The sequence below is a fragment of the Aphelocoma coerulescens genome, chromosome 23, assembly GCF_041296385.1.
Source record: "Aphelocoma coerulescens isolate FSJ_1873_10779 chromosome 23, UR_Acoe_1.0, whole genome shotgun sequence".
Taxonomy (NCBI): Eukaryota; Metazoa; Chordata; class Aves; order Passeriformes; family Corvidae; genus Aphelocoma; species Aphelocoma coerulescens.
Window position 1 is genome coordinate 5208182 of NC_091036.1, and position 15801 is coordinate 5223982.

The following is a 15801-nucleotide window of genomic DNA, read 5'->3' on the forward strand; positions in this document are numbered from 1 at the left end:
AGGATGGAAGGGATAGGGCAGGGCAGGGCAGGGCAGGGCAGGGCAGGGCAGGGCAGGACAGCAGTGCCCAGCCAGACATGGTGAGGCGTTCCCAGTGCCACACCATGTCCCCAGTCCTCTGGCATGTGCAGGATGGTGCCACTGCCCACACAGCCCTCCAGCCACCGCTCAGTCCCGACGTGGAAGACGGGGCTGGATTGCCTGGAACAAACCCAGCATCCTGCTCCTTCTCTTTCCCAGGCTATTTTTATCCTCCTCCCAATGACAGATTGAGGGCTTCAAAGCCCAGCCCCGTGAACTCTCTCCTGCTTCCCCGCCATGGAAATTACTGCGCCGTGGTTCAAAATGGGAGAGCAATTTGCAAAACAAATAAGTCTCCGATTAGCTAAGGAGCGTCGGGCTGACCTTACAGGGACCCCTTCATTAGGAGACACTGAGCACCGATTAACGGCTCTGGGATGGAGGGAGCCACTTCAGACTGGTTTAATGAATTAAATATATGCTCCTATTTGGCTCTTAATGTTAAAAAAATGTTAAGTACAGTAATTGTCACATTCCCGAAGTCAGTCATCTCCCTACCTCGCAGTTCACCGAGACTTTCCCCTTCCCAGCGCCAAAGTTTAATTTGTTAATGTGCTTCTGGTGTCACGGTGTTTCCCTGCATTAACGCCAGCCCATCAAAGTGTTCTGCTCAGGGAGCTCGGGAGTGCTTTCCTCCAGGTCTCCTCCCGCTCTCCAGGAACATCCCAGCCTGTGGATTGCTCCAGGCCATGTCCCGGCCATCAGCTCCTTCTGGGGCTGTATCTTCCCCTCTCCTGTTTCTCTTTGTTGCGCAGGACAAGAGGAAATGGCCTCAGGCTGTGCCAGGGGAGGCTCAGGTTGGACATCAGCAGGAATTTCTGCATGGAAAGGGTGGTCAGGCCTTGGAGCTGCCCAGGGAGGTTTGGAGTGCCCATCCCTGGAGGTGCCCAAGGAATGCCTGGATGTGACACAGCGACAAGGTGGGGATCGGGCACAGCTTGGACTCGATGCTCTCGGAGGGCTTTCCCAACCGAAATGACTCTGTTGGGAGCAAGAGACAGAAAGGGAAAAACCAGTGACAAGGCAACAGTGGAGGAATCAAATGGTTGTCCTGGCCGTGGGCTGTCCTGAAGCCCTGCCCGCGGGCCTGTAAACTCACACCTTTTGTTGATGTGCCTCTGACCGATGTGTAATTTAATTACCGCACGCTTAGAAGATTAAATCCACGATTAAAAGAATTTATATGGATTAGCGCAGGATGATTTTAAATCACTGCCAGCTCACGGCAAAGCAACTGTGCAACCTGCAGTAAGAGCAGTAGTGCTGGAAAGGGCTGGGAGGCCACCCTGGTCCTGCTCCATGTGCCAGGAGAGCCGGGTACGGGGCCAGCAGGGAACCCCCAGCCCCTTCCCAGCGGAGTTCCATGCTGGGGACAGCCATGGAGACAGGAGGAATTCACCTGCCCAGCACACTCCTCTCCTGACCCATCACTCCATCACACCCTTCTCTGCTTAAAAACATTCATCTCTTAGTCCCCAGATGTGGATTTTAGTCCCTTTTAAAGCCAATCTGTTACTTTCCTTAAGTCACTTATTAGATGTGGCTTTATGGGGGAATGAAAGAAGCCGGATGGGAGGAAAAGTAAAACATGCAAACTGGGAAGATTTACTAAATCAACTGGTTCAAATCGAATTCCCAGGCCTCCAGCTAAAGCTGTGCCCCAGAAAGCTTTATTGTTTTCCTCTCTGGGGTGAGAGGGAGAATGTGAAATTCATTTTTCTGTGCTGGGTGGGGAAGGGAGGATCATGGGCAGCTCTTTCATCAACTCGCTTCTTCCAAGACAGCCATTTGCAAATCTTCATCCCTTTATCTAAGCAGCCGCCTCACCTGGCTGGTGTGATCACCCCAAACTGGGCAGGGGTGGAGACTGAGAGGGTCCAGGTTTAAACCAGGATCTCTGGGAAAATCCTGGAGCGGTGCCCAGCGTGGCCACCACCCTCTCTCCGCTCCTGGGAGCGCAGGCACACGACTCCAGCACGTCCCTGACAGTGGGATGTGGCTGGAGACACCCGCCAGGAACACTCAGGCAGCCATCTGCTACCAGCATGGCCAGGCAGGGACAGAGAACCCCTTTCCCAGCCTCCATTCTGCAGGGGATGGGAGGAATCCGTTGTTTCCCCGTGCAGGATGGCAGCGCAGCGCCGGGCCCTGTGCAATCTGTTTGATTTGAAATATTAGTGAAGAGATTAGAAACAGTGCTCATGATTTTGTGATGCATATGGTAATTAAAGTGTTACATTGCAATTATGATGTAATTAAACTGTGGGATGCTCTTCAAGATGCAATTGCCACTCATTTGCATAACTGACGGATTTGCTTATTAGCACCCTTTTAATATATGTATTAAAAAGAGCATCAAGAGCGTTGGCTACGGAAGCAGCATTCCATCTTCCTCCAGCAAGCTGCAGGGCTGGGCTGCTGCTTCCCAGCTCCCAGTGCTGCTGATGCATTCCCTGGCTGGGGCTCTCCCCCGCCAGGACTCAGCAGAGGCTCTGCTGACCAACAGCCCCTTAAATTCCAGCCCCAGTTGGAGCAGACGCATCTTCCTGCATGTCCACCCTCTCCCTGAGGCCCCCCAAGCAGCGCCTGAGCAGCCTCTTGGTCACTTCCCTCCTCAGAAAACTCTCCCATGCCCCATATCTGCTGGGCTCTTATTCCAGAGGAAGAGATTTTCCCCTTTTCCAGCCCCCTAAGCCAGTTCTCACTTTCAAGGATTCACACTTTCAAGGATGTTCTTTGGGGGTCCCTGCCTGGAAAGCCACCAAACCTGGCCTTTCCAAGCAATTCATACAAATCCCTACAGCTGCTACACCCACCAGCTGTGCTCATCCAGCACAGCACTGCCATGGAAAGGCACCCGCTCTCTGCCACACAGTTTATCTTCACTCACAAGGACCTTTCTGGCTCTGTAGATTGCTGTAGGTACTGAAGAAAACCCCACCTTAAAAATCAGACTAATTTTCTCCTTTTTAAACTCATCAGAACTCCCTCTGAGGAGCTGAAATAAACCTACTCTCAGCACTGGGCTGTCCATAACCTTGTCCCGATCCCATGGCTGGGAGTGGGTGCAACACGAGGTTGGGAACACGATGGGGCTGCCAGGGAGAGAAAATCTTCACAGAAAGCCAAATCTTGTGTGTGGACTTTGCTTTTATCCTGAGCAGGCCATGCCTTAAAACGTCCCTGACTGCTGGTAATGCCTCCATCTGCCTCACTGCACAAGAAAAGGGAAAAGGACTTTTCAAATTGCTCCTTTTACCTGCTGCTTTTAACCTGCATTGGGGAATATGAGATTCCCGAAAAACATGATGTCTGGTATTCTGCAGGAATGGATCGATCAGGAAAACAGTGGTGCTGCACTGTGGGAGGATGATGGGTTGGGCTCTGTGGAGTGTTTCGTCCTCTGCCTGTCGAGATCCCAGAGAACATTCCCCCGTTTAACGCTCCACAGGCAGGACATGGAGCACTCCCACCATCCAACCTGAGGGGTCTTGAGTGAAGAGGCTGCTGCTTCCCCCCCCAAACCACGCCAGGACATGGTGGCCTTGGGAGGTGACAGCTGATGGAGGTGTCCATCAGTGAGGTCAAACACCAGCTCATAAATCACCAGCCCCATCTCCGAGCCACCATCTCCGAGCGAAAAACATTTACAGTCATTTAGAGGAAAAGCTTTTTCCCTTCTCTCTGAGCTACAACAGATCTATGATAGGGCTTTTCAAACTTCAGCATCCCCCTGGCAGCCTGTGTTAGGCCTGGAGGTGGAAATGAATGATTCCTTACCAGATTAAAAGATCTGTGTGACAGCCAAGCAGTGCTGCGCTCACAGCCCAGGGAGCGCTGAGCACAAGCTGGGCTGGTGCCCGGAGGGCACCCTTGGGGCTCACTCCCCCTGGCAGAGCCACCTGGGACCCCTGTGCTGGGAAACTGGGCTCCCAAAACAAGCCCCGAGCAGCCTCCAGCACCCTCCCTTGGCCACTTATTTTGGCTTAGTTGGGAAGCTGTAGACGCCTGCTAATTAAAATTGATGTCGTGTTCACCAGAGCCCAATTCCGCATCGAACTCCTGTTGCTTCCTTCTCCGCGAGAGCAGGTCTGCCATATTTAGCCAACTTTTACAGTCATTAGCAGAAGCAGATGCTTGGATCCGCAGTCCCTAATGACTCTAAATGAGAGTATTAGTTTATTGACTGATGGCCTAATTGTTGCCACCACGACCACAAGCAACAGCTCCAAGCCCAAGCGCTGTGTCTGTGCTGAAGGACACCCAGCCTGGGAGCAGAGGGACAGAGGGACAGTGCTGCCAGGGCTGCAGCCAGGACACAGGGACAAGCAGCCCCCACGATGTGACCCACATGCAGACCTCCAGATGACTCCAGCAGGTGAACAGCCAGCAAAAGTTAATTTGATTATGCTTCCCCCACCAGAGGTCAGAGCCCCGGAGCGCGTGTTGATGTGTGACCTTTTGCAGGGTGACTTGACTTCCCCGTGCTCTCTGCATGGTAATGAAGCGCCTCCTGGGGCCTGGAGCAGCAGCGTGTGCCATTCCTGCTTCCCTCCTCCTTCGGCTCTCCGTGCAAGTGTAGATGAATGGGAGGAGGGGAAAGTCAGAGCTCGGGCCCTGTGCACTCCTGCACTGCTGGGAGATGTGACTGTGTGACCGCCAGCCCCGCTCCTTCCCCGGCCCCTGATGGACAGTCCAGAGCAATTAACTGGGGCTGTGCTTTAATTAAAGCATCTCCAACCTGCCTTGACCCAGATGGGCACAAACACCCCCAAAATGAAGAGGTTTTGAGGATGTGCCTGAATGTCCCATGGAGCAGGGACGGACCTGAGCCATGGGAAGACATCCTGAGACATGGAAGCTGCCTGAGGATGCTGTTGGGAAGACAAGATGCATTGCAGCCTTTTTTGGCCATTATTTTATTGGAAATGAGACCAAGAGCTGCCACTCAGAGCCTGTGGGAGCTGCTGCATCACAGACCTGAACCCCCCAAAAGCTGACACGGCATGGTGCCTACCCAGCTGACTCTGGGGAAGAGAAACAGCCATGGAGAAAGTTGTGTCTGCCTTAAGGGATTGGTGGATGTTTTCCCAACACGTAGAAATCAACAGAAAAAAACAGATGTACAAGAGGATTTAAGAGGCATCAAGTTGCCTGGATACCAGATCCTGTAACTACTCAAAAAGTAATTATAAAAGCAAGAAATCTGTCTCGGCTAAGCAGGTGGATGGGAAATTGGAAATCCATTTGTGAGAGACTTTCTGCTTTCTAACAAGGCAGGTTACAGCTCAGCTTGGTTCTCTCCTGCTCCTGATGCTCCTGCCTGCCCTGGAGGAGAACGGAGTGGTGGCTCCTGGCATTCCCAGCACCGTGGTGTTCGCTCCTGAGCTCCTGGCACTGCTGCCCATCCCTCCAGGTGGCTGCCACACGCCCGTGCCCCGGGTCCCTGAACACTTGCACAGGCTCTGCTCTCCCCTGGCAGCTGCTCAGCTCCTGCTCTCAGGACAGGCATGAGGTTTGAGCTTCCCAGAAAACCTCCCCTGCCTGGTGCTGAGGAGCTGGAGCCCTCAATATCCCCCTGGCCACACCGTGGGGTCTGGCTGATGGAGCCAGCCAGGCATTGACACCACTAAAACACCTCCTGCTGATGAGAAACCTACCTTGAAACCACTTCTGGTTTTTGTTCCTGTTGGGAAAAGGCTGAGAAAAACTAATAATAATAAAAAAACCCCTCTATAATCCCCAAATCCAAATTTCTTTGCACAGACTTTTGCTCAGCCCAGTGGTGCATCGCAAAGACTTGTAATTGTGAGTGTAGAAGCCTTTTGCTGCTGTAACTGTTTCTGTGTGGCCTGGTAGGAGATGGGTTGTGCTGGAAGCAAGAGAGATTTTGCTGGAGCATGAAAAGCAAAGCCATTTAGTTTAGGTAACATCTCTGGAGCTCTAGGGGTCAACAATGAGAACTCCAGGAAAATAGTTTTCAGGGCAGGACGAGCTGGAGACAAGAGAGGAAAAAAGAACTGAGAAAATGCATTTATTAGATGTCCAATTTACCCTCTCCCAAGCTGTCTGCTCCTTTTCAGACACAAAATAGGAACAGTGGAGGAGAAGGAGCAGTGGCACTGCTGTCCGAGTCACCGAGCAGGCAGGGAGCAGGGGCACTGCGGTGGCAGGGAAAACAGAGCCGAGGGAATGCGATGGCAAAGGTGGATTTGGACTGCAAGAAGCTGCAGGAGGAAGGGGTGAGAGCTGAAATCGGCAGGAGAATCCTGGTCGCAGCAAGGCCCTGGCTTGGCAAATTTATCCCAGAACAGTGGTCACAGCTCCAAGGCTACCAGAGCTCCGGGAGCGTTTGGACAACGCTCTCAGGGATGCACTGGGTGGGATTGTTGGGGGGTCTGTGCAGGGCCACGAGCTGGACTGGATGACCCTTGTGGGTCTCTTCCAGGGGGATATTCCATGATTCTGTGGTTTGTTCTGCTCTAGCCACACACAGACCCATGGACTCCCTCTCCCTCAGTCACTCAAGAAACTTCCATTCAGGATCTCTCCCTTGCAGGCAACATTTCTCTCTACAGTAAGCCTCATAACTCTGCATTTCTGTGTTTTTGACAAGATAAAGCGCGGGTTGGAGCTCTCCCTGTGTAAATCAGCTCATTAATGCTGTGTACGGAGGGCTTTGGTGCTGTGCAGCAGGCAGGGAACACAGGCAGGGAACAAAGACAGATGTACCTGAAACATCCCTCGCTGTGGAATCACGGCAGCGCCGTCCCCGGCGGTGGGGCCGGCCGGGATATCAAGGAGGATGACAGGGATGTGGTAGGTGTAGGAGCGATCCTACAGCAAGAGGTGACCTTGACCCAGAAGATTTCTTCTTCTTCTTTGTTTTTTTCGTTCCACCTCTCAGCAGCACGGGGCAACCATTGTGTTTTTCAAAGGCGAGTTCCGGGCTCCAAAGAAAGGAATTGCTAAACGTTTATCACAACTTGCCTGGGGGGATGTGAAATACAAGAGGAAATCTCCCCCTCTCTGCCTCCCACTGCACCCTACCCTGAATTCGGGAGGAGAAGTCGTTTGAGTGATCTTAGCAGAATCAGAACAAGTGTTTACTGCTCTTTAAGGACCCATAAACCACTTCAGTAGTTTGCTGGTTTATATGTGACTATCTTCTACGTTAGACATTTAAATTAAAATATTTATAATTAATTGAACAAATAATTTCCTCTCCCCCCGTCCCCGCCCCTTTGGGGGTTGGAGCACGGAAGACTTCAGTAAATTTTGGTCTCCTAAGCACCATTTCCTCGAGAGGGTTGGTTTTCCTGTGGGGTGGGAAGCAAGGGCAGGCAGAGAGTGGTTTTAACTGGAAAATCAATTGATAGGAAAGACAAATTAATGCACATTTTTTCAAGAGGGGAAAAGAAAAAGGCACTGGGAGCCTTTTTCTTCCATAATGGAGAGCACCAGGAGCAGGGCTCTGGCAGGGTGGGTCAATGCCCTTGTGCTGGCTGGGAATGGAGAGCAGTGTCCAGGCAAGCAGGGGGTGAGCAGAGGGAGCAGAACCCAGGAGGGACATCACTGACCCAAGACACACCACCAAAGACTTCTCTGTGTGGGTGACACATGAGGTGACCCTGATGGGGCTCAGGAGTGAGCCCTGAGCATCCCAGGAATGGCCACTCTCGGCTGGGTGGCTGTGGAGGCGAGGGGGCTCTGGGACATCCGTGGTCTTCGCAGAAAATACAGTTTATTTTGATGCCCTGGAAATGCCTTTGTCAGCAGATCTATTCTTTCATTGTGAAAAAGCCTATTAGCTTCTGCTTTCTACTTCTGTGGGAATTTATTCCTCCATCAGATCTCCAATATAAAAGTGCTTCCCTCTCGGAGATTGATACCGTGTGTACGAAAAGCTCCGCGCGCTCCGGGCCAGGCAGTCCCTTCCCTTAGGAGCGATGAAGGATGGCTTTGAGAGCAAAGCACAGAACAGCTCCACAAGATAAAATCTCAATTCCAAGGGCTGCTATGACATCCTGGTGACCTTGGGCTCTCCCTGAGGTTCCTGTGCAGTGCGGGACGTGCCAGGCTTTCGGCAGGAGAGCAGGGGGTGGGCGATGCTGAAATCTCACCCCGCAGTTGTCCTGCACAGACCCACACAGGGAACATCCTGGTGCTGGGGAAGATTTACAGCCCCATCCATGGCCTCTCAGAAGAAGAGTAGGGACAAATCTGGGGATCGTGCTCAGCTATCTGGGGTCAGAGGAGAAGGGGATGGAGGACAGGAGGCTGTGCCCAGCTGAGCTCTGAGCAGGCCTGCACAGAGCTGATGTGGTGCTGCGACTTCAGCCCCAGCCAAGCGAAATCATCCCCTTCTCTGAGCTCACCCAGCTGAGCAGGGGTCATGTCCCTCTGTCTGACAGACTCGGTGCCCTCGTTTGCAGCACCAATGTGTGCAACACCCCCTGAGCAGCCACACCTTCCCCTGGACGTGCCAGGTGCCTGGGACTGCTCTGCCACAGCAAGAACAGCAGGAGAAACTGCTGAGCCTGCTGAGAAATGTGCTCAGCCAGCTGTGGGAGCCTCCCACTGCACAGAGTCCCAGCCTGAGGCCCGGTGGAGGGGGCCACACCTTCCTCCAAAGGGCTTTGGTGTCCTCCCACACCAGGCAGCGCTGGCACCGCACCCCCACACAGGGCTGGGGTCACCTCCAGGCAGTGCCAGCACACGGGGAGGGTCCTGCTCTGGCCATGTGGGTGCCAAAAAGATGTGGGTGCCATGCTGGTCCTGCCCCTGCCCTGCCAGCCCTCTCCAGCCAGAAGATGGTGCTGGTGTGGACATCAATGCCTTCCTTCCCTCCCCAGTGGAACTTCCCACTCCTCCTGCACCCCCTCGCTGCTGCCCATCTCCCCTCGCTGCCCAGCTCCTGTCCCCACACTCTGGAGCAGAGGCCTTGCAGAGCTCTGGCTCCCACAGAGGAAACCAGGGCCAGATTAAAATAATAATAATAATAATAATAATAATAATAATAATAATAATAATAATAATAATAAAACCCCCCAAAAATCCCAAAACAAACAAACAAAAAAACCCAATCAGCCTCTGCCCAGGCCACTCCAGACCCTCATTGCCATGGCAACTGCCTGCTGGCAGTGATGCTGCCTCGCTGATGGGAAGTATTTCCTTGGGACGGATGTGAATTCCTCCAACACAAGCCCAGTGTGGAGTGTCACTGCTTGGGAAGGGCCAGCAGGCAGGGAGAGGGTGACAGGGAGAGGGTGACAGGGAGAAGGTGACAGGGAGAGGGTGACAGGGAGAAGGTGATAGGGAGAGGGTGAAAGGGAGAAGGTGACAGGGAGAAGGTGACAGGGAGAAGGTGACAGGGAGAGGGTGACAGGGAGAAGGTGACAGGGAGAAGGTGACAAGATCCAGCCCTGCCTGCTCATCCATCTGTACTGTGGAGGGCCACAACCACCAACGCCACACCAGAGCACTCCAGTGACAGCCCTGACACCCACCAGTGACACTTCCTGGCACAGAGGCTTCTTTGAGGCCAAGTGACAGAATAAATTCTCACCAGCACGGAGCCATCATGTTGCTTTTAATTATCAGGAAAGGTCCCAGAGCATTGCACGCTGTTTAACTTGGGCTGATGGATCTTGTTTGTCACAAATCCTTGGGCTTTTTTTCTGTCCTGGATGTTTTTTTCTCCAAACAACCCTGCTGGAGATCCAAGCCCTGCAGGGACAGAGGAGTGGGCAGAGTGAGCCAGTCCTGCTCATCCCACCTGTGCTTCTGAGCCAGGACTCAGGATGGCTCTGGGGTGGGAAACATGACAAAAACATCAAAAATGGGAACTTCTCCTGCCTCTGCCTGCATGAAACACGGGGTTCACATTAAACACAATAAATAATTATTTAAACTCAAAGATGCCCTGGCTGAGCGTGTTCCTCCAAACTGTGGTGCCCTGGAGAAAAGGGCCAGGCCACTGCTGCCTCCTGCTTTATCTACCCAGAATCAAGTTTAATATGCTACAGCTTTACACCAGGCACTCTCAATTTATCACCAAAACACCTCGCAGAGGGTTGCCAGTTTCCTCCCTTCATCACTGCTGATATAATGAGGTGACAGTCAGCCTCGAAGGAGGGGGATGTATTTGTCAGGAGGGCTTTTGCTGCTGCTGTGGCTTGCTCTCCATTTGGCAGAGCTTTGGAGCTCAAGTGAGACAAAGGAGATTTGGATGTGGAGGAGACAGGGGCAGGTTTCCAACCCTCCTGCTGCCCACAGCTCCGGCCAAGCCAGGAGGATGACTCCAGCCCCAGTCCCTTGAGCTGTACCAGTCATGCTCCATGGCAGGGCACTCTGTACCAGTAAGAAAGCCAGGCACGTTTCCTCAGAATTGAGGCAAGAAAGGTGATGTAGACATGCAAAGAGATCCCCAAAAAAACCACCTGTCCTGGGAAAACTTGGCTGCTGGAACATCTGCTGCCTGTTGGGATCGTGCTCCTCCAAGGGGAAAGGAAACATGGTCACATCCATGGCAGGTGGATCCTTGCCAGGGGGTTTGGAGCTCAGGACTCAGTCCTCAGATGGTGCCACTCCTTTTGTTCCAGCAGGACGAGGAAGGCTCCTGCCCCAGCTCACCTCTGTCCTGACAACCCCTGAGGTGTGGACATCACCCCAAATCCCAGCCCCAGGATGGTTTTTGCTCCCCACAGAGCCAGCAAGGGCTGTGAGCTCCAGCCCACATTTACCCCTTCCCTGTGCCTGACACCCAGACGACAGCCCTGCCTATAAATCATATTTTGCCCAGATTTAGAGGAGAAAGGAGCTATTATGAGAAATAGATCAGAAGTGACACAGCTCATTATTGCGAGGTGAGTCCAAGCTGCAGACAAGGGCAAAGTTAATAGAAAACGTATCCAATCCACAATGGTAACTTTAATTGTTAGCACTAATGAAGCCTATTTAGGATGGATTATGTATCTGGCACTTCAGATGCAGCCCTCAATTCATCTTCCCCGTCACATGTCTCATCGCATCAGGTCCAGAGGCAGAAGGAGAGCTTTTCCCCTTCCGCTGAACAACTGGGGTTGAAAAACAAATTCTGTGTCATCCATCAGCCCAGAGGCCCAGCTGGCCACGGCAGGGACTTGTGGGGATGCTCACAGGGGTGACTCCCCTCCCTAGCATGGCCAGGAGCTGCCAAAGGACCAGGAGCTGCAGCATCGGTGTCACAGGACCTGCTCAAGAGCAGCCAACTCCCCAGCTGCCCATTGTCACCTCCCCTACTCTATTTCCAGCTCTAGCAGCCCCCGAGGTGGCAGCTCAGGGTCCCAGAGGTGGCACGAGGCTGTGACTCTGCCCTGGACCAGCCCCCTTCCCCCCAGCCTCCTCCCAGGCAGTTTTCCAGGCACACTTTTGGAATTAAGGACAAATTGTAATTACTTTTCTCAGTAACAAAACCTTTGGAGGAAAGGGCTGGTGATAGATTTCAGGCTTTATCGGAGCTGACAAAGAGCATTACTCACACGGCACGAGAACTGGCACCTCGTCAGACGGGGAGGTCTGTGGTGACCATCCCTGGGGCACCAACAGACACCAGGATTTTTTTTTCCTTAATATGGGAATTAAGCACGTTGTCTTATCGAGTTCCCTGGGCCGTGCTGAACGGTGAGCCCGGCCCTGGCACGTCGTCCCTCTTTGCCAAACTCTCATTTGAAAGGTCACTGCAACCCAAATATTGAAGAGAAGCGAACTGCAAAAGGCACCAGGATTTTGGTGTGGAATTTCCCGTGGGAACAGGGCTCTGCTTGGGTCCAGCCAATCCAACCCCAGCCAAAGGAGCTGCTGCTCCCGGGTCAGGGATTTCCCCAGTGACTCCCAGGAACCAGCAGCAAGGTTCTCCAGGAGGTGGACAATGCCAGTAAAACCTGTTCCAAAGGCTGAGGGCAGCCTCTCCAGCCCCCAGCTGCTGTTTCCTGCTGGAGCTCTGCACCAGCCCCTTGAGTCCCAGCAGCTCCTGTTGAGTCTGGATTTAGCTCGATGGATCCTGATCACGAGTGTGTCAGGAATTAATGCCTGCTGCAGCCTCCCCCGAGCAGGGAGCCGTCAGTCACCCCCTCAAATGGGATCATTCTCCCTTTTGTCCCCATTTTCCCTCCTCAGCAGCGCTGCACAAGCGGGCAGCAAGTGCCTCCTCAGTGCACTCGGGATTTTCTGCAGGGCAAACCAGAGGAATGAATTGTGGCAATGGTGACCCCAGTGTTCAGGAGTCACCATCCCGGCTGGCACCAGGTAACGGGGGCTGGCAGCCCCCAGGGACCCCCACATCACCCCTCTTCCAGTGTGAGCATGGAAAAAGTGCACTGAACCTACCCTGTTGTGTCCTCCAGCTTTCCTCACCCTGGAAACTTAAATCAAATGAGTAACGGGAGCCAGGGGAAGTCTGAGATGGATGGATCTATCTCATCTTCCACCCATGGTATCCATCACACCACTGGATTTTGTGTCTGTGCCCCTTTAAATAAGGCTCCTTGCTTTGCACTGGGGAGGGAAAAGAAGAAAAAAACCGATTAAAAAGAAAAGGAGGTGAGGGGGAAAAAGGATAATTATGTCCCACAAAAATTAAGGGAAAGAAAAATGATGTTAAAAAATCCCTTCTTGTATAAAAAGGGTATTTTATAATAGACCTTTAAAGCTTTCCATCAAGTGAAACCAACACATTTACTTGAAGTGTTAAAGAGGAACCTTCAATCAATCAGAGAACTTCATTTTTACTCTGTAATGAATTCAATTGACCTTCGTGTTGCAGAGATACAGCGGCTGAGGCAGGGGTGGAGGCTCTGAGACACGCCCTTGTCCCAGGGGTGCCAGTGCCAGGCTGGTCCCCTCGGGGGTGGAGGAGAAGCCCTGGGAGCTGCAGCCCTGCTCTGGGGCTCTGGAATTTAGGACACTAAATGGATGTGGCACTTGGGGAAGGGGACATCACTGGAAACTCACTGGGAGGGCGACACTTCTGCGTGAAATCCTGAGATGAAACCTCTGCTCTCAAAGCAATTATCACCAGCTAATGGGAGCTGGGAAATGCCTCTCCCTTCCCACGGATTGAAATCCCACCTTGGCCCCCACAAGCTGCACACGGAAGAGCAGTCGCTTGCTGACCCATGGAAATCAGAGATGGAGTTTGTGGCTGGAGATTGCCCAGCCACGAATGTTTTGGATGCACTGCAAGGTCACACAGATGTGGAGCCAGAGGGATTTTTTGGACATGGCTTAGGGGTCCCCAGGCCTGTGAGATTTTTGGGGGGCACAGGTCCATCTCTCCTGCACCAACAGAGGGTGGGAACAGCCCCTGCCCCAGGCCCCAGGGCAGGGGAGGTGCCCCATTCTCCACACCAGGTCCCTAAATCACCCAGTGACACTGAACAGTTCCAACCCCACCATCAGCCACTGGTCCCAGTCCCAGGGTGGCTCTGGGAGGTGCAGCAGCCCCAAACTCTGCTCTTCCAGGGGGGAGCTGCAGCCCCCAGCCTTTGCTCTCATCTCCTGGGTAAGTATTAATAAAAGAGTGGCTAAAAATACAGAAAAAGCATTTATTTCTGAGGGAAGAATCCCTTGAATTGCACCCCGGCTAATTAACATTTATCCAAAGTGCACTCATCACAAACATACATTAACCTTTGAGGCATCTATAAGAGCAATTGGAAAATATATAATGAGAGCAGAGAGAACCCAGAGCACGAGACCTCCCCTCTGAAAATGCCACCCTGGCCTCCTCTTGGATGCATTTTCAAACAGTTTCCCTTCAATTCCCAGTTTTTCAGTGCTTCCAAAGCAGGTCCTTGACACCCCTGAGCTGCTCCCTCCCAGCTCAGAGCCGGGGGAATCGCCCACCCACTCTTCCCTCCTCTCCTGCTCCTCCGCTGGGGAGCAGGGATCAGTTCCTGTGGTAAGCCCAGAGAAAAATGAAGGATTTTGTCCAAGATTTAAATTAAACCAGCAATCAATATCGCTCCTGAAAGCAGAGACGAGCAGCCACGGCGCTGAGATGTCCTTAATGATTCCAGTCAAAGTCATTAGCAAAGTTACTTCCCTGGATTTTTTTTTTTTTTTTTTTTTTTTTTAAATTGGGAATGGTGAGAGAGCCCCGGCATCCTCAAGGAAAGACAGAGAAACATTAAAGACGTCTGGGAAGCACTGGAGCTGGAGAGATAAGATGTGGAGTCGCTCTCCGTGTGCCAGCTGGGCTGGGAGGGGGAAAGGAAAACTTCAGAAAGAAAAATTCTGTATTTCTTCACCCCACTTACCCCGTGTGGGGGAAATGGGTGAGCAGCCACTGCCTTCCCTCATCGAACATGGAATTCATGAGGATCAACCCCCGCTCCTCAGCCTCCTCTTAGATTTATTTTATATATTTTATAGACATTTTTACATGTAAGTATATGTAAATAATATAGAAAACATTGTATCTTTATATGTTATATATTTCTACATAATAGAAAATAATATGTGAACTGGAAATATAGATACATAAATAGACATAGACAGATATAAATAAAATATAACCATAAATGGTAGATATTTATACATTATATTTATATAATATAGTTATTTAATAATATATTTAATAATACAGTTAACAATACAGTTATGTATAATATATTTACTTAATAATATATTTATATAAAACATATTTTATATTATATATTTTATAGCTATATTTCTATATAGATACTCTAGTATTTAGATTTTATATCTCATAGTATTTAGTCTTTCTGCATAGCAAATACATGTATTTACACACACACCCATTACATGTCCCCTTGGGGGGTTCAGGACTCTTTTGAGGAGTCACTGCTGGACCCCAGGACAGGACAGGGCTCTGCCCAGGGCACCCCAAACACCTCATCCTGCTCCTGGGGCCAGTGAAGGAGGAGCAGGGAAGGATTCCCTCCGGATCCAGCACTCAGCCCAGGGCCTCGGCTTGCTCAGCACTTGGATTCCAGTGGGGTGCAAGTCCTCACAATCCTCCTCGAGCCAACAAAACCCATTTGAGTGGGAGTGGGAAGGAGCTGGGCCGTGGCTGAGCACGAGGCTTCCCCCAGAAAAACCCTGGAGCAGCTCCCCTTCCCTGGGAGCTGGGGTGGGATCCCACATTTCTGCAGGCTGGTGCCAGCAATCACCGTTCATTCCAGCAGGCCTGGATGACACGGAGGGAAGATTTAGCTCTTCTAATTACTCCTGTGAATACCAGGGGTGCTGCTGATGAGGGAGGCAGGTACATGCACATCCACACACACACACTCGGAGCCAATTAGGAAAGAAAAACAGCAGCGAGGAGCCTGCAGGCTCGCAATGATTTACAGTAAAGAAAAAAGAGGTCTAAGCTGTCGGTGTCACTGTGAAGCAGCAGAGCTGTGATGGTCAGTGCCCAGCAGTGAGGCCCAGCACAGGGCAGGGGAGGATTCAAGCCATCAGCCAAGGGATAAAGCTTAATTTTCAGCTGATAAGAACGTGGTACCCAACAGCACCGTGCTCTGGGTGCTCCACCCAGCCGGGCCCAGCAGCCCTGACCTGGTGCTGCCGAGCAGTGAAGTCCTGCCTCTCCGGCCCTGGGGTTCTCTGCTCTCTCGGTGCCTGCTCTGTCTGATGCCAACCCCCCCCGAAGACACCTCAGCCCGTTGTCACCAGCCTGTACTGATGCCTTTTCCTGGTCTTAAAATCAAG